The sequence below is a fragment of the Poecilia mexicana genome, unplaced genomic scaffold (genome assembly GCF_051168715.1).
Source record: "Poecilia mexicana isolate PSO_F unplaced genomic scaffold, ASM5116871v1 scaffold_4, whole genome shotgun sequence".
Taxonomy (NCBI): Eukaryota; Metazoa; Chordata; class Actinopteri; order Cyprinodontiformes; family Poeciliidae; genus Poecilia; species Poecilia mexicana.
Window position 1 is genome coordinate 5,125,361 of NW_028263373.1, and position 18,860 is coordinate 5,144,220.

General features: G+C 38.0%; 1 protein-coding gene across 1 annotated transcript in view; it reads right to left on the reverse strand.

Annotated features, from left to right (window-relative positions):
• Window positions 1-18,860, reverse strand: part of ddah1 (dimethylarginine dimethylaminohydrolase 1) — a 69,530-nt gene that overhangs the window by 48,432 nt on the left and 2,238 nt on the right. The window lies entirely within an intron of this gene.

The window sequence follows — 18,860 nt, forward strand, 5'->3', positions numbered from 1 at the left end:
AGTATGCAGCCAATCACATGCAAAACACAGGTGAACAGGTAGGAGAAAACAGCCATCAATCACTTTGTACACTGAGGCCAAACTCCTGCTACTTACATGCACACATGCGGAACCGCAAAAAGGAATAAAAACAACAAAAAAAGGGACGTGCAACACAAAGACCAAAGTGTATTTTTGGTCGTCAGTTTGAATTTTTCCAGGCATGTTTCTATCATTATCATTCCTGAAGTGGCTCATGTTTGAAGTCAGCGGGCCGTACAACAGCACATCGTGCACTGTGTACCGAGCAGGATGGATACATAGAGACGATGGGTAAAACAGGTGTTATGATTCGAGGAGAAAAAAATGAGGGGAAATGTTGGTAGAGAGACAAAAATTACAACAATGATCATTTTTTACCCCAATTCTCTCTGACAAGGTCCAACTGTGTCTGATTGCATTTAGCCGCTACTTTCCTCTGCTGTGAGATCAGTAGATTTGGTCTATCATCAATACGGAAGATCAGAAGAGTCCAAATGTTTAAAAAAAAACTGTTGTAAAATCTCATTAGTTTAGGCCAATTTATAAAAAAAATAAAGTTTAGAAACTGTAGCAAACTCAACCCCTCCTCAACCCTTACATCTCACATCTCCAAACTCTTGGCAGGCTTATCAGTGAGGAAATAGGGACATATTGAGCATTAGTTGATTCTCCGTGTGAGACAGAGTACGCAACGGGATTAGCTTTGCTCCGGCCAGCACAACTCCCAGACTTATAATTATACGTGGGTGCAATGGGAAAAGAAGAGGATGGGGATATTTGGTCTCGTCTGTGCGGAGAGGAAGTGTCTTCTAGCAGATATCGGACTGATGTCATCGTCAGTAGCCTGGAGAAACAATCAATATTATGCAAACTGACAGAGCAACATCAAATGATGCAGCACATGGGCTTTTGTGCAGTTCAGGAGGCAGAAATGGTTAATGACCTCAACTTTATCTACACACCAGAAGAATGGGCCTTCAAAGTGGATGACAGCATGCAGGAAGCATGCTGATACTTGTTTGAGTGTGTCGTGTTTTTTTTTTTTTTTTAAAGGGCTGATGTAATACCTATCTTTAGTCCCAAACTCATAAGCATTTTATGGGGAGCTACCTTTTTTTTTTTTTTTTTACATACAACAAAGAAACCCAACTCGCATAATCAAACAATTTAATATTGTACCAGCGATACACTCGGTTTGATAATTAAACCTCAACAGCTGTGGACAAGCTATAAAGTTCACTATCTGAGATAAAAAGGGACATGGCATCTGGTTCTTTCTCACTACTTTACAGCAATCGGTAAAGGTTACCTCAATTAGCATCTCAGTTAGTAGGACAAATCAATGAACTCAACAAGCTAAATTACATTAAATGTTCTAACATGCAGAGGGCACTGCAGTCTTCTCTTCTATGTTGTAGTAGAGCTACTGATGATATATTTTACCGTTCTTGCTACACATAAGTCATATTCTCAGCAATTACTGAATTAAAGGGTAATGTGCATTAGAAGTGGAAGCAAAGAACTCAGCTAGTGACCAGAATGGACCAGTTTTCTCCTCTTACTGGTGACAAGGTGGCTGGAAACTCAGGAATACAATCTATTTTTTTTTAACGTTCCAAGAATTACAAGGGTGGAGGGAAAAGAACACTCTTCAGTGTGGAAGTTGGTTCTGCACAAAGAGCCCTAAAAAAGCATATTTTCAACCATATTTTAAAACAACACATGCTCAGTCACCACAAAGTTATATTGCTGTAGAGTAAACAAGGGAAATATATTGTGAATGCAGATTTAAAACAGAGACCCATGTGCATACATCTACATTGGCCTTGAGTAAGCCAGATTGGATCAAATAAATCAAAGTACTAAAAATAAGCAGTTGGTCTGGATATTTGGATATAGCTAATAAATAACAGAAAACACAGTAAAAACTTAACTGTGCAGGAAAATTGTCAAAACACCAACATGGGGCTCATAAATCCATGTCTGCCTTATTTTATTCTTCTGCCATGTCACATGCTACTAACAAGAAGTGATGTCTCTCAGGACGTTTTTCCATAGCTCTTCAACAAGAACCGGTGTCCTTAAAATACATTATGATGTTGATTAACACTTTGGCTTTGTGCTATAATGTAGCCGTTGTTAATGAGGCAGATGATTTCAGCAGCAGAGCGCTCCTGTTGCTTCTGGGCAGTCCTGTGGGTAATTTCTATGGCAGTCATCATCTGAGTTTCTCCTCAGACTTCCAGCGGACTGGTGTGTGGGACAAACTGTTTCACACACAGCCCAGCAACGGCTGACCTGACATGGTTAGAGGAATAGTATCCCACAGTGTAGCGTTGATGAGGAGGAACTGTACTGCCTGTTATGACTACAATAAAATATTAAGGAAGTACATTTACGCCCGTTTGGATGAACTGTGTCTGAAAAGGATGTCTGTGTGTATGGGTTTTATTTTAGCTTCTGAACTTATTTTCAGATTGTGCATGTATTTGTCTGGCTGAGGGTGTATTTGTATATAGTCTGTCTAATCTTTTGAGAGCGTTTGTGTGAGGACTAAGACCAACAGTGAACAGAACAAGTCATGGACTCCACATTGGCACATTCTTTTCAGTGTTTCCTTCCAGACTACTTAGAACTGTTTGTGTAGTCTACAGCAAAGATTTCCCATGTCTGACACTGAGGCCTTTCCTCCAACTGATACAACCGCACCACCCACAAACATCTATAGTCAAAACTGGCTTTCCATGTTTCTATTATACAGCCAAGGCTGGACGAACGTGGCCATGAAGAAACATAAAGCATGACCTCAGTGGAATGTACAAAGAATGCGGATGGGAGCTTCAAACCATTAGTTTGTTATTAACAATACTCAGAATACAACATGACATGCAAATCCATTTTGATTATTCTTTGTTTTGTCTTCTTAAAAACATATAATAAATATGAATAAAGATGCATCAAGGAGATACTATGTATAAACAATGTTGGTTTTCATATTTAGGCCACCAAAAATGTTTTTACAGTATTCCTTAACGTTAGTACAAACAGACTAAATGTGCACAAACCAAATTAAACATTTTGTTGGAGCTACAAATATGTCAATAATTAGTAGGTGGAGATAGGTTATTGGCAATTGACTTGTAGAACCTAATTTCATTTTCAAAATACACTTTTCTGCAACAATCTGGTGCAAAGGCAATAGAGTTTTAACATGTTGAAAACAATTAAAGAAGAAACAACCAGTAGGAAACGTTTTAAGTAGGAATAGATCTAACAAAGGGTAAAAGTGAGAGTCTTCACTGTGGGAGTCCAAGAATGGGATGGTGGCCCATTTAATGAATTAACCTTCTCAAAATCCTGGCCCTACTTTGTTTGTTGGATTGAGATCTGTAGAGAAATTCTGATTCACATGGTTTTCTTGCTTGCCAAACCCTTCGGTAAGTCCTTATGTAAATGTCAACTTTGTTTCTTTCTAATCAGATAAGAAACACAATTAAGCAGCTTAGACCAAAACTATTCCAAAAGAGTTGTTTTTACAGAACAAGACTCCCAATTTGACTTTTCCTTTAATTTGACAGGAATCTGTTCATCTCAGTCACATTTTATTGAGAACATTCAGCCACAAGCCTATCCCCGAGAACAAACATTCTGACTGATGTTTAGGAAGAGCTGCTCTTCCATTATTAAATTACGGTGCTATTTTTGCAGCCTCATCTGCTGAATGAATTTTTTGTTGTAGTTGTCTGTGCCATTTATGGCAAACAAGACTCAAAACAAGACCTGCACTCTCATCTTCATCACATGCTTGCCTTCTGGTTAACAGCGTGTGACATTTCCAGTGGTCCACAAGTATTAACGTGTGTCTGCGAGCGTTAGAAATGTTTCCATGCACAGTCTGTTTAAAACTCCTTTAAGATTCTGATTAATCCTCAGACTTATATAATTATTCTCATATACTTCTACAGGTGCAACCAGGAAATGAACACATTAACCTGAAGAAGGACGGGTAAATTATTCAGAGTAGTTCTGTTGTAATGGCCCTGGCATTTACATGACATCGTGCTACCCCGACATTCATTTAGATGCTTCACCATTTCTCAGTCTCAGCCGGCTTCTGCTGAGAATTATGAACAGCATAGTTTACAATATTACAGTTATGAATAATCTCATCTTACTTTGCTCCAGGCGCTAAAGAAATCAGAATTTTGGTTTAAAAAGATATGACTGCATGGTTGCGATTGTATGATGTATGTATTCTTATATTATGCAAAGCAGGGGCTCTAGCCATTTCATACGTGAGAAATCCACACTTTCCTCTGTTCTCTACCACTTATGATGACTGAAAATGTGTGTGTGGATGTTTGGACAGACTGTGCCTAATGCATTCCAGGATAATTATGAAGCCTGTTACAGCAAATTCTGATTCATATTTGTGTTTTAAACAGTGCCAAACAGATTAGCCATCAGTTTAATTAATCTTTTAAAATTAATCATAGAAACTGTTGCTGATATCTTTTGTAGTTAGTTTCTTTAATATCCCGAGGCATCATGTACCTGCTCCAACAGAAAGTGCAAGAAGTGTCATGTGCTTTGATTTTTTTCCCCAGTTTGTTCAACCCGCTTCATCCTGCAGCTCTATCTGAGAAATCCAATGAAATTCAGATTGTGGCAGAGGCAGATGCACTGAGCATGAGGAACAGAGAGCAGTGCCTGTAAAAAAAAACTAAATGTAACACTTCACAAATATATCAGGATTCATTTCTCTGTATTGCAACTTATATGTGGGTAGAAGTTGCAATACAACAAGATGGCAATCCGTCAGTCTGGGTGGTGAGCTTTTTGTTGACTCCAACAAACAAGATGTCAGCTGGAGCTCAAAGTCTCAGAAGTCAGAAGTAATCTTTTTACAAGTCACGATAAGTACACTGTAGAGGATACACACTATCAAGCTGGTCAAAGCGAGGGCACTGGCACTCAATTACGGCTGCTCATATAACTGCGTGACCTTTAAAGTTGATACTGGCAATTTGGCTTCCTAGGGTGTTGATGTGCTAATCCTGTCTGCTAACAGGGTGATAGGCCACATCCTTTACTGGGCAGAAGACTCCAGTTCATCAGTCTGTCTCCATAACCCCGGAGCCCCTGACCTGTGATCACATGCCAAGACTGTTTCCTCTTACACTGAACTCAGTAAGCAGCAGACTGGCTTAACTAGTGAAATTTCTCTCCTGCTGTTTTTATATTATTAACTTGATTTCATGACGACACAAAGGCAAATGCACATGAATTTAACATGCACTTGCAGAAACTCTCACTGCCATTTTTCCTGCTATCAAATATACTTTAATGTTAAAAAATGTACTAAATGAGCCTGTGAAGTGAGAGTGTGTTGTGGACAACTGGTTACGTAGAGGAGGAAAATGTAACATCGTAACTAAGCACACTGCATGTGGGTCTGTCTGTGTGTGTGTGTGCGTGTGTGTGTGCGCGTTTGTTTGTAATACCTTGTGGGGACGATTTTCCTGACATATACTACATTGTGGGGACCAATCGCTCCTCGTGGGGAGCGGAGCCTGGTCCCCACGAGGGGAAACCCTGTTTTTGGGTCAGGGGTCAGAGTTAGGGCTAAGATATGAATTGAGTTTTGGTTAGGGTTAGGTATGTGATGGTTAGGGTTAGGAAAAGGGTAAAGGTAAGGTTTAGGCTGTAGAAATGAGTAGAAATGAATGGAAGTCAATGGAAAGTCCCCACAAAGATAGCAAAACAAACGTGTGTGTGTGTGTGTGTGTGTGTGTGTGTGTGTGTGTGTGTGTGTGTGTGTGTGTGCGTGTGCGTGCGTGTGTGTGTGTGTACTTGTATGTAAGCTTTTCTTTCACTTTCTAATTTTCCGGAAGTCTACCGGAGCCTCCCACAGCTCTGGGCCCCAACGGATGACTTTTTATTGTGGGTTTGGAGCCTCAGAGCAATTAGATGAGTTTATGGTAAGCACTAAGAAGCAGAGAACCTTGCCATTCTGTCAGAGCTGATTTCCTCTTTCACTTCAAACATCTACTTCACTGGGCTGTGAAGTGTGGACAAATATAGGACTTTTTTTTTTTTAAGTCAAGAATGTTTTAACCCTTCAGCTCTCACTTTGCTTCAACATTTTTTGTTCCTATATATTTTGAAGAAAAGAGTGACATGGTTATTATAGTGTCAAGGAATATATTATTCAAAAGGCAAAGTATCATTAACCTTCATTCAAAGTAGATCTCAGGGTAAATATGCAATAAAAAGAATTGCCCCAGTCTATTGGCTGAAAAGTCAGAGACTTTAATTTATTTGTTTTTCTAAAAAGTTTGCTACGCTTAATCATAGTGAGGCATTTAAATGAGTCAGAGCAATCAGTTAAAAAGCATAAAGGCAAGAGGAACATTTTTGTGTAAAAATATAAAAAAATAAAAAATACAAAATCTAGCTGGGAATTGTGGCAAAACTGTCAGTGTGAGAGTAAGCTTCTGCTTTAAAACTGTTATTATCTTAAAGCCTTTTACACGTCAGATTACTGGTAAAAGTATAAAGCACTGCAAGCAGCTCAGAGTCTCCTGTCACATTTAAGGTGTCTATCATCACAGTGTTTATTCTCAAATGATAAAACTGCCGTAACAGGTTAGTGCTGTAAGTATTTATGGGATGCAGAGGGAGTCTCTGTAAACATACAGCAGCTTAAAAAGATATCAACAGAGGTAACACATGGTTGAACAAAGCGCAAGTTGTTTATTTGGCCCCAACATGACACTAGAGTAAAATTCTTAACTTTTTCCACATCTAAAGTAAAAACAGTCAAATTAAGACACTTAATGATCTACATGAAAGAAAAAATAAATCAATCTGTCGTTGCCAACTGTCTAAACAGTTCGTTGGCATTTGGGGGGGGGTTAATACCTTCTTTCCAAACACAGTGAAAACAAAATGCAGCATCTGCTCCACCTCTGAGGCCTGTGTATCCTCTGTAGCCTGTCTGCGACATTCACCTCTTCACCAAACCGCTTGCTGGAAAGCTAAATAAACACAGTTACACAATGGAAAGAGGATCTTACGTAAGAAGCCATCCAGTGGACCAAAAGTAAGTTTTCACAGCCTGAGACATGAATAACCTTCCACTGACACATAAATGTACAAACACAGCATACTTGCTATGCATGCATTGTTTTCTTTTTCTGACTGCAAGGTTTAGTGAGTGATCCTTAGAAAAATGAAGAATGAGTAGACCAATCAAATTTTCATAAGGATCACTAAAACTACAATACAAGTTATTTTAAGCTCGATGCTGGAGGCTTGGAATCATCAAACAACATCTAACCAAAAACAACTTGTGGATCACTTCTGAGAACTTAAGACAAATATGTTTTATAGAGACTAATCTCGGAGTCCTGCAAATATTCTTAAAAAGAAGACTATTGTGGAACTTTAAATATTCAGTTATTATCAAAGTCTTTTGAGTATGCATGACTGAGGAGAGCAGAGCAAAGCAAGACCGAGTGTTTCCAGTGTGTAGCTTGGCGTGAGAACAGACTTAGAGTGTATATAACACCAGACTGTGACAGCACAGGGCAGACAGAGGAGGGAACACACACGCACACACACACACACACACACACACACACACGCACACACACACACACACACACACACACACACACACACACACACTTTTTTACAGACACCTCCCTATGCCTCTCTATCACACTAATATAAAATTGCTACATGTAACTACATATACGAATGCAAGTAATAACTTTTTCATGAAAAAACTGAAAAGGTAAAAACCATATATCAAATTTAATTTGCCTAAATAAAAAGATCACTTAAAACACAATGTAGTTAGATGGTTGTAACAAACACCAGTAAAGTTCCTCAACGTATTGTATTGCTGAGGATATTCTTCATACATTTTAGATATTTGCCAAGATACACTAAGAAATTTGCTGAACTGGATGATTTTCAGATGAATGATCCTACGGACAATTTAAAATGTTATCGCTATTCTTTTTTTTTCTTTGCACTCTGTGCAAAGAAAAAGTGGCGTAACGTTGACTCAGCATATATTATCACAATCAGAATCAATTTCATCCACCAGCTTTATGGGTATAAACATACATGTTAAAATGCATTAATATGCACGGTGGAAGCCATCTTGGTATGCAGAAGCTAACATCCACTATCTTCCTTATTTTCCTCTTGAGATTATCAATGGAAAGGAAAACGATTGCAACTTCAGGATTAGCCACTTTGCTAATGCTAGTAATAGAATGCCATGTATCATAGAATAGATGTACTGAATGAAAAAAATCCACAGTCATACAAATGCTTACAGTTTAGAGTTATGCTCCACAGAAATATCTGCAAACAGGTGAATCTGCAACAACTGAACCGTTTATAGGTGCGTTTGGAATCAAAGGTGAGCTTGATCCAAGTTAAATAAAATTCTGAAATGTAAAGTGAAAATTTAGCTAGTGATTATGCCCAGTAATTAATTTTACTGCATCAAAATTTGATTTTTTTTTTTTTTTTTTAATTTTCAGATTTCATTCGTTAAGGCTAACCCCACAAAGATGTATGTCTCAATGTTGTACACATACACAACTTACAAGTAGGTGAAAGAGGTGCAGGAGACGCGTTTTCCTCAGGGGCCTCCAGCCTCCTGACACTAAGAGAACATTTTAGCATCCATTTGATAGATAACATCTCCCTCTGACTCAACCTGACGTGGAAACTAAACACCTCAGTCTCACCTTCAGAGACGCACACATATTAGTCATGTTTGTGTGAATGAAAACGTGCGTATAGTGCATTTCTATGATTTCCTGCAGTGAAACTAGAAATCTGTTTCATCCTACCCTCCATTAATGGAGATAAGCCATGTGAATTCCTCTTGACACATTAATTACCTTTTTGAATGAATCTGCATCGTAATTTAGTTTCAAACCGTTTCAAAAGGAACTGATATAACCCATTTTTGTTTTCTAGCCAGGACAGGATATTCCTTACATTTGCTCTGACTACTTCTCCTCAATCCTCTATTTCACTGGACGACTTCTTTGCCAATTACATAACTAGTTTACCAGTAAGGCTACTTTATGTAATTTTCGCGTTGAGAATAACAGTAGCTAAAACAGAATGTTCTGTTCAAAAATCATAAAATGCATACGATTTTCTCATTAGTTTGGCAAAATTGTAGTCTATAAAGTTTAATTTTGGTGGGCTGTAATTGAAAGCCGCAATGATAAACACGGATTTATCACTTTTGTTGAAAGCTGATGATTGGCTCTTCACAAGGCAAATGATAATCACACTGTCAGGAATTTTCAGCTCTATGTTGTATCACAGACCAACAACTGGATGAACACAATGTAAACTCTCTCAGGATCCACGACAATGTGGTTATACCAGTTCTTAAATATTAAGAGTGAAATTACCTGAAAAGCACAAAAACATAAACCTGAGCAAGGTGGCCAACAATAAAAAGAAATTAATCTCAAAGTAGATGGAAAAAAGGAAAGACTTGCTTAGCACCACAGGTCACACCTTTCATTCTTCATGAAGATCATACTAAGTTCATCACAAATAGGTCCCAAGCTGCACACACCACCGATCATTTCTTACATCAACTCTCAAAGTTTCCACGAGATAAAAATCAGCTCTCAGTCAAAGTAAGGTTTGCAGATAACGACTTTCACATGGCTATATGCTGAAGTCATAGTTGAGATTAATATCGACTGACTGCTGTATTAATGAGTTCCCCGGTGTCTTGTGGATAAAATAAATGTAAATTAATGATGTATGAAAGGAAAAAAGAAAACAGCTGACTGGGAATGTTTGACAGAAATTAAGCATAAAGTGTGTGCAACAGAAACATTGCTTATTGTTGTTGACAGAATCATCCTGTTAAAGGTACATATTGTATGTTCAGAGCAGATGTGAAAACAGTGTTTCTATGGCAGCAGGGATACTGAGGACCCATCGATTTGATACTTGTTGCCAAAACAAGTTTGTCCACAAGACTCTCTCTATGTAAAGGTGTCTTACATTAATGGAATTCAAAGAAAGACACATGCATGTCCTTTTGGTTTACAACTGAATAAGCTGATTTGTTACATCCCCTGCTGCTACAGTGGAAAACAAAAAAACTACTTTAATTTAAGACGTAGCCTACATCAGAATGGATGTTAGCATTATCCCAGGGTTGTACCAGTGTATTGGAAACTGTATACAGTGTATTTCGAGTTTAAATACAGCTGTGCTCTCAAGGCCTCAAAGGGTTTTTTGAAGGACACCAGCAAGCAAACAGTATTATGACGACCAAGGAACACACACGACCGGTCTGGGATAAAGATGTAGATGAGATTAAAGCCTGGCTAGATTATGAAACAACATGCCAAGCTTTGGGAATTTTAAACAACACTGATCAAACAATGGAAAAATTGTCACCCAGTTGCAAAACCTATCAAGACATGGCCACCTGCGAAGACAGGATAAAAACTTTAATCAGTTACAGCCACAGGGCCTATGGATGCCTTCTACTGCATGTCCTACTACAGTGATAACTAACTGTGGTAACAAATAACTTAAAATTTAATTAAAAGATTAAATTTAGATTTTTTTTTTTTTGTCAACTATGGTGACCGTTAAATCCCATTAATGCTCCTCAAGAGAAAAACCCAACAGACTAACTGAGGCAACAGAGTTAACTGGACATTTAACTCTAGCTGACAGCTGGCATGACAGACAAGACTAATGGCAGAAGCCTGCAAGGTATAAAATATTCCCTCGGGCTCTCCATCTTTGGCAATCAATAAAGTCATTGTTGACAGTTTATATCTCAGAGAGAGAGAGGGAGGGAAAAGAGAGAGAGGAAGGAAGTGTGCGGTTTTGTAATATTGAAGATAAAACCTGCAATGATTTATTTCAATCAGTCTTGATAGATATGTTTGTTTTTTTACTTTAGACAAAGATAGAATGATACAAAAATATTCCAATTAGAGATTCATAATTGGAATATCTCCAGCTTTGTAAAGTTCTGACTTGTCTATAGTACTTTTAGATGCTTTCAATTTCTCTTTAAAAGTATAAGAATAGCATTTAAAACATGTCTTTTCCTGTAATTTTCCCCTTGACTGGTCATTGACCAACCTGCAACAGCAAAACAGGATTTCAGAATTTCACAGAAAATAAAAATCTTAGTGATTAGGATAAGTGGTGCAGCTTGCATTCCAATAACAGCAATGTCTACTTTCATGTTTTCATCCCCTAGAGAATTTAGGTCTTCACCTTAAATATTTCCTAAAGACTACAAACCTGTCCAAATCCAGCATGTCCTTTCCAGTTCAATCCTTTCTATTATCAGCTGAAAGACTCGCTCTCTCTCACCGTCTCGCAGCACGAATGAACTGCTCGCAAGTCTTGGTATCGTATAAAAATAGTCTCTTTAAAAAATGAGTTACATCTCTGTACTTGTGTATCACTTGAGTCTTCTTCAGTCAGTAACAACATTCATGCCTAGTAATAGTGTTTGTCTTTATGTGTTTATGTGTGAAAATGTTGGTGTTTTCAGTGTCTGACTGGCTGGTCACAAGCACAAAAATCAACAAATTTTAACCAATTTATTAGTGCATCTCCAGCTACAGCTGAGTTGTTTGCATGGTTTGGCACAAGCTACAGTTAAATGACATCAATGCATCCTCCATGGACAGGGAGATATCTCAGATTTAGAATGCAAATAAATCTATGACCATGTGTTTAAAGAATGTAATTTCTTTTTTTAATATTCAAATGTTCAACAGATGGGATTCAAAACTTTAAATGAATAAAAGCTGCAGGAATTAGGACATTATGTCTCCTTTCAGACTTCATGAAACAGCAAAGCTTAATGTGTTTTTTCCAGCATTTACATGAGACTGTTCAAACTAGTTTCAAGGGTAAAAGATTAACAACCTCTCAGTCAATCATTGAACCTTTTTTGAGAAAAATAGAAGCAGAACATGAAGCCATAAAAGTACCTATCTTTTATCCATACATTCCACTTGAAGCAACAGCATTTTCTGAAAATGCCCTCCCACTGTGTCTTCTAAGAAAGCTGATAACAGTACAGTAGACTAAGCTTACAAAGCAAAGAAAAGAAGATTAAATGTCATGTTTTTTTTGCTCCTAAAGCGTCAAGCAGTAAAAGGGCTTTTGTCTCAACCAGTGAAGAACCCTCACTGGGCTCAGCAAGACTTCTCTCAGCACCGCCTTGCCTGGCCCACTTCCTGTGTCTTCCACTACTCCGACTCACACACTGAGCCAGACATTCACACGCCCACAGTGACGGCGGAGTGTGACCGGGTCATCCTGCGAGGAGTTCCTGTTCGCAAGTGTCCTGCAGCTGTTTCACAGAGTTCTCCACTGTACTGGGAGGCGGCGGTTACAGTAGACCAAACTAACATGGACTAGAGGCCAAGGCGATGGCACCGGGGCCCATCTGGTCTACGTTTTTGTTTCTACTCCACATATATGAAAAGTAAACACCTGGCGCATCAAACAGGAAAGAAAATCAGATGTCTTTGCTATGAACTCTGCAGATCAAGTGACTCTTTTGAAACTGTAAAGTTGTTTGTTTGTTTTTACCCTGCACTAATAAGAAATTAATAATCTGTTAAGTATCTGACTTTATTGGAATTTCTGAAAATTTCAATCTCTATGCACAAAAACATTAAAAAAAATTTAAGGGATTGAAATCCTACTGCGAGACGCTGTAATTCAACTTACGAAAGGAAAAGTAGCCGGTTATCCCAGTTAATTTCCGCTTCTGATCGAGTGAACTCCCTTCTAAGACCCATTTAATAGTTTGGTTATATTTTATATTTATTCCTAGGAGTGCCCAACACACACGTGCCAATCTCTGTAAAAGCAGTTGCCAATGGAAGTCATTAAATTATTTAGTCATCACTTTGTAAATATATTTGAATATCTTGGCACTTTTCAAGTTATTCAAAGCCTCATTTAAATTAAAAGACCTTTTGCCAACTTAAATTCCAGTTTTTAATCTGATTTACATTTTTTAGTAGAGTGGTATTGTACCAATACCATTACCTAATATATGTATTCTCTTTTGCTGAAAACAGAGCTACCTTCTTTGTAGTCAATTGAAACTTTTTTCTGACCCCTCAAGTGTTTTTGGATGGAGAAGTTAGTGTTTTAGTCTGTTTGAGCAGTGAGGCAAAAAACCTGCAAGGGGACGGGTGGGTTAACTGTGGGAGGAATGCGTCAGACGGTTGGAGAAGGCACGTTCACCTCGACCCACTTGCTGCAGGTGGGATGCAGTCGAGTCACCTTCCTCCCCTCAGATCACACTCGGATGTCATGTCTCCCTGTAGGAAACAAAGTTGTTTCCGGAAAGGAAGTCATATAAGAGGCAGGAGGGAGGTGAGGAATCAGGATCTGCAGGTTGTCTAGTCAAAACAAGGCCTCTTTTGGTGTCTGGTGATGGTTTGGGGGTGGAAACGTGAGGCATGACCGGAAAGGGGGCCCGCAGGATTACAAATAACGAGGACTGAACTTAAATATTAGGTCTACAGAAACATGGCCTAAATATTGTGGCTGTGGAGCAGAAGGTTCAGACTGCAGACCTGGACTTACCCAATCCTTCTATACTTATTTTATCACAGAATTTAGCCATTTTTAATTACACTCATTTTCCAAGCTCTCTCGTGTTAGTGAACTGTTTTAACTGTTTCAATAAAATGAAATATAATGGGGGGGGGGAAATGAAAGAAAAATACTGTACTTCTGGGTGATTAAGTTTGGCAGCATTGTCAACCTGACAGTCCATCAGCAAAAAATAATTAGGAATACACTGATCTAAAGATTTGGATCCATATTTGCTATTAATATTAATGTTACGGCTGATAATCGCTATTTAAAGACACAGCTGAAACCAGAAGTTTGCATACACCATATAAAAGGACACATGCATTTTTTTTTCCACACTGTCTGATGTGAAATCAGAATGAAATTTTCCCTTTAGGTCAATTAGGATTACCAAAATGTTTTCTATTTGCTAGAGTAATAGAAATTGTCTTAAATGTTCTCCTTTTCATTATTCTAGCATTTAGCAAATAGAAAAAAGAAAAAACTAAATCCTGATTGATGTGTATGAATATATCTCAGCACTATAGCTCTGTAAAATGCTGCATAATTGATAGAACATATATCCCTGAAGAGTTAATATTAAAGTCAAATTAATGTTTTCAAATTTTTAACTGATTTAAAAACCTTTTAAATAATATTAGTCCTAAAAAAATCCAACGCTGAAACTGAAGGTATGAGATCAAATCTTGGCAATGTGATTCTGAAACTCCTGCAGTAAATCTTATTTCCAGGAGTTGCTGTCAGGCTGCTCTTTTGAAAGCCACTTTCAGATTTCATCTTCATCGTACCTTATGTCACTGAATCACCAAGATCAAGGAAATATTTTAGTAGAAGCAGATTGATGGTAAATTTCTGAAGTGCCCACTCTGTCACAGAGAAGAAACCAAGGAATCATGTGGGTGGACTCTTTATTGTTTTTGTTTTTTTTTCGCCTGAGACCAACACCTCTCTGTTCCACTGAAAACTAAACGTTAAGCTGATTTTCAGCTCAAATCACTGGATAATGAAAATATGAGGTTAAAGTAATCTAACTTGTTAATTAGGCTCAAACTCACAGTTTGAGAAAAATATAATGTTTTGCTAACTGTTTACACTCAAACTAAGAGAAAACAGCTGCACTCTTAATACAAAATTAAAAAGCAATACATAATATTTTCATATTTGTTCAGTTTAACTTTGTATTCCTCCAGATGATAAGGTTGTCTCCTGCTTCTGTTTTTCTACTCCAGCATCCAGAAAGGAAATTCCCACAGACGGACCAGGCAAAGACAAATCTGGTGTCTTTTCAACCAAAAGGGCACATGTCACTCTGCTTCTCATTGAACTTTACTAGCAATCGATGGCAGAGCAAATCAAAATGGAGACCTGGCTGGACGGGTTGATGATCCTGCATGACTGCAGCTTTTAACACAGAAACCTGTTTTTGGATTGCTCAAAAGGCTTTTTTACTCAGATACATTTCTGTGGGTTAAACCAAACAACATCTTCAGTCTCTATCACGTGAGGGAACCTCTATTTGTAAATCCTATTACACTCTTACATTCTTTCCCTACATTTTACATCTTCTGTTCGTATTATTGCCCTCAACACAGATTTGGTACTTCATGAATATGAGTTTCCTTTAACCCTGCAGCCTGAATTTTCTTCCTCATTTAAAATTCACAGTGGATAAAAACAGTTAAAATGCAAATGCATAAACAGAAGTAACCTAATGAGCAAAGAGCAGTGAGAGCAACTACCTAAAATGAAGCATTGAGGATTCCCCCCTCCCCCCCCCCACAGTTACTATTTCCAACTCTCTTAACTTTGTTACACAGCAACTGTGTGATCAGAAGTCAGGGACAGTGACGATGTTTACATGTATAGCATTATGGCATTAAATGAGGACATTATAAAAAAACATTACAGAAAGAAATGTTTATCACCTGAATAGGATTTTATTCAGACTAATGGAAAATAAAGAATTTATCAAAGCAGTCATCCGCCAATGCGATATCTGCAGAGCACACATTTCCTTCTTTTATGTAAATTGGAAAAATAAATTTATGATTTTTGGAATGTTATATTACTTTTTTTGTCAGTAGAAAAGTCATTTATATTTGAGTGTTAGGGTCAGAAATAAATGGCTTGGAGGCTGCAGCTAATGCCGGGTTCACATCGTGTGGTTATCAGCCGTCTAAAAAGAAATGAATAAATGATCTGGTTGTGATCGTACGCCGAGGTCGTCAGGGTGACAAAAATACTGACTGCTTTATTGAGCACTCTCATAACCAAAGACCAACAACCAACATCAATCAGTATCAGAAATGTTCTGTTAAAGCCACTGACACTGACAGACATCTGATTATTGTCCACTTTTTAAACCCTAAGTGTCCACTGCTGTCTACTGTTCCTCAGCCATCTCTCTCTCTTGCATTTATCAAGCTGACTAACATCCTAAACTTTCAGTACTTTTGCTGTTGGACTCGTATCTCTGTTGGGTCTGTCTGTCATGATGCAGTTGCAGCAAAAACAAATAAAAAATCCAAACATGAAGTCTTGTTTCTTCTGTAGCACAACAGATGTTACTGCTGATATTTTATGAAATAGAGTTAACATAGTGTGACATATTATAGTCCAAAACAAATACAGCTGTTGGTTCAAGCAAAGCTTTACATTTACTTACATTGTTTTAAGTAATCATTCTGACTACACACCCTATATTTCTATCTGATTCACCTAAAGCAGCTGGGCTATTAGCATTTTGTGAATAAGTCTGTCGCAGTAATCAAGAAATAAATGAATCACCTGATAAATTAAAATGACCTCAATAATTTCCATTTGCATGATTTATCATTTTTCTCTTTTTCCAGCAAGAGCTGCAGGACAAAAGTCTTCAGTCTAGTGCGCTGGTCTCAACTACCTCTTTGTTTCAGACAATTGTGTTTATAATTCATCGTATTTGATGTTTCTGTTGCTTTGTTTATTTATTTTGGACATTTAAAAAAAAATCTTCCAGTTCCAGAGTTAAATATTGACTGGAATTTAAAGTTTACAGATCTTTGTTAATGTGTTCCTGCGTTAAAAAGCCATTAACATTATATCGTTTGAAAAATGTCTCAAAACAACAGTATCATCCTTTATTGTAATCATTTCTGGGACAATTCTAGCAAAATTCATTATGGTGACAAGGCCTATTTTATGAATGTGAACATCTTGGGACATAAGCAACCCCCTTCGGATATTGACAAATCAACCACTGTACACCGTACAGGAAGGACTGGGGCATCTTCTTGCATATTAAAAATAACCTAATACTGTTAAACCTCTGAAGAAAAAGTAGTTAAAGACCCAAACAAAAGACTAGATGGAAAGTGCAGAGTGGATCTTGCACTCTTGCGTAATCAGTTGGTAGTTTCCTCATGCAGGCGCTGATAATATGAGCACATATCATTGCTGAACATGCCTGCTCTAGTGGTTTACATGTTGGCTTTGAAAGAAGCTCAGTTTTACAGCTCATCATTGATCTTTTTTACAAAGGCCTTGAGTTTCCCTCAGTGGGATACTCAGGGCTGTACCAGCCTCAGGTTAACTTCTGTCTCTTATCCTGCCTTAACCCTGACATAAATCACAGGCACGTCAAACTCAGCTTCAAACTGTTTCATTAGGTGAATATGACCTTGTTGGATACACACCCAAAATCTTTCATTATTTTCCAGACACATTTTTTGTCACAATAACCAAACATTATTCAAATCAAGACAATAATCTCTACCCTAAAAGGTACAGAAAAAGCAAGTCATGGCAGATTTTATTTTCAACATGCATTCAAGATGATCGTTGCTCCAACGCCTGAGAACAGGCTGTGGCTCTACACCTTTATTTAATGGCACATCATAAAAAATCTATAATTCATCAGCTCTATTAAGGAATTGATGGTCTTGCAATTCCAAGAACAGAGGGAGGAAATATCTTAATACATCAAGTAAGTCATTAAGTTCCTTTGAAGTGACTTTGGGATATAGTTAGATGAAAATACATTAAGCTGATTTTGGGGGTTGAAAAGTCCATTATAAACCACCAACTCAATGCTTTTTTTTTACTTAGACAAACACCTTGATTCCTATGTCAATAATCCCACAAATAACGTCTGCTCTCTAAGATCAAAGCAAGGAGATAATTTATCTCTTTGCAGGATCTGGGCAAAGTTCATAATTTTGTTTGAAGAACACAAAGCCAAGCTGTTGACAATGATTAATAAAAAAAAAAAAGTCTGTTTTTCATGAAACCTTGTAACGAACCGACTCCAACCAATGGGGTATTAATGTCTGCACATGTTCAGACACAGCTGTGTCCTAATTCCATGTGAAGAACAAGTACAGGCAGTCCTGAACACTGCACTGCTTATCTAAACTGGGAACTGGCCACAGCAAAAAATGGAGACAAGTCTTGGAATACGTTGGAGTTAAAGTCGTGAGCAGCTGAAATGTTAAAACCCATCACAAATGGTTAAGGGTAATCCTGACAGAGCTTGGATGCATCGCTGCAAAGCAAGCATGCATGTGCTTTAAATGGCCGCCAAACACTTTATATGAAAGCATAACCTATATTTGGTCACCGAAATGCATAATCTCAATCCCAGGCTAAAAGCCTTCATGTTCACTTTAACGCCAAAATTCATTTGCAACCATACCAGCACATTAAGCAGCTAACTTTGTTTTATCTCCCAGTGATATTTAAAAGACCATGTGTGCAGAAATAAGTGTAAAATATTAATTTTGCTAAATTGCACTTGTGATTTGCACAAGCATGTGTTCTGTCATTACATATGCCCCTGGCTTGCTATGCTTCCTGCCTACTGCAATAAGGGTAAGTAACCAAGCCAGTGCACAAAAAGCATGCACGTATTATTATGAGTGTTGACGGTGTGCATTCATATGCAATGCAAACCACTGGCATCATGTGCGTCATATGTGAAACGCGGCGGGGCTGAGGGTGGCTGCACTGAGCTTTCCGATCAATATCTGTGCCGTCAGTGAGGCTGGAGGACCATTATCACCAGTGAGCCAAGTAAAGTGTCTCTGATGTGGAATGACAGGGAGCTTTCACAGAATCTGTCCTACCATTCCCCTCATTGCCAAACACTCACACATGAATACCCCACACTGCAGCTTCCCCTCACTAGGCAACCA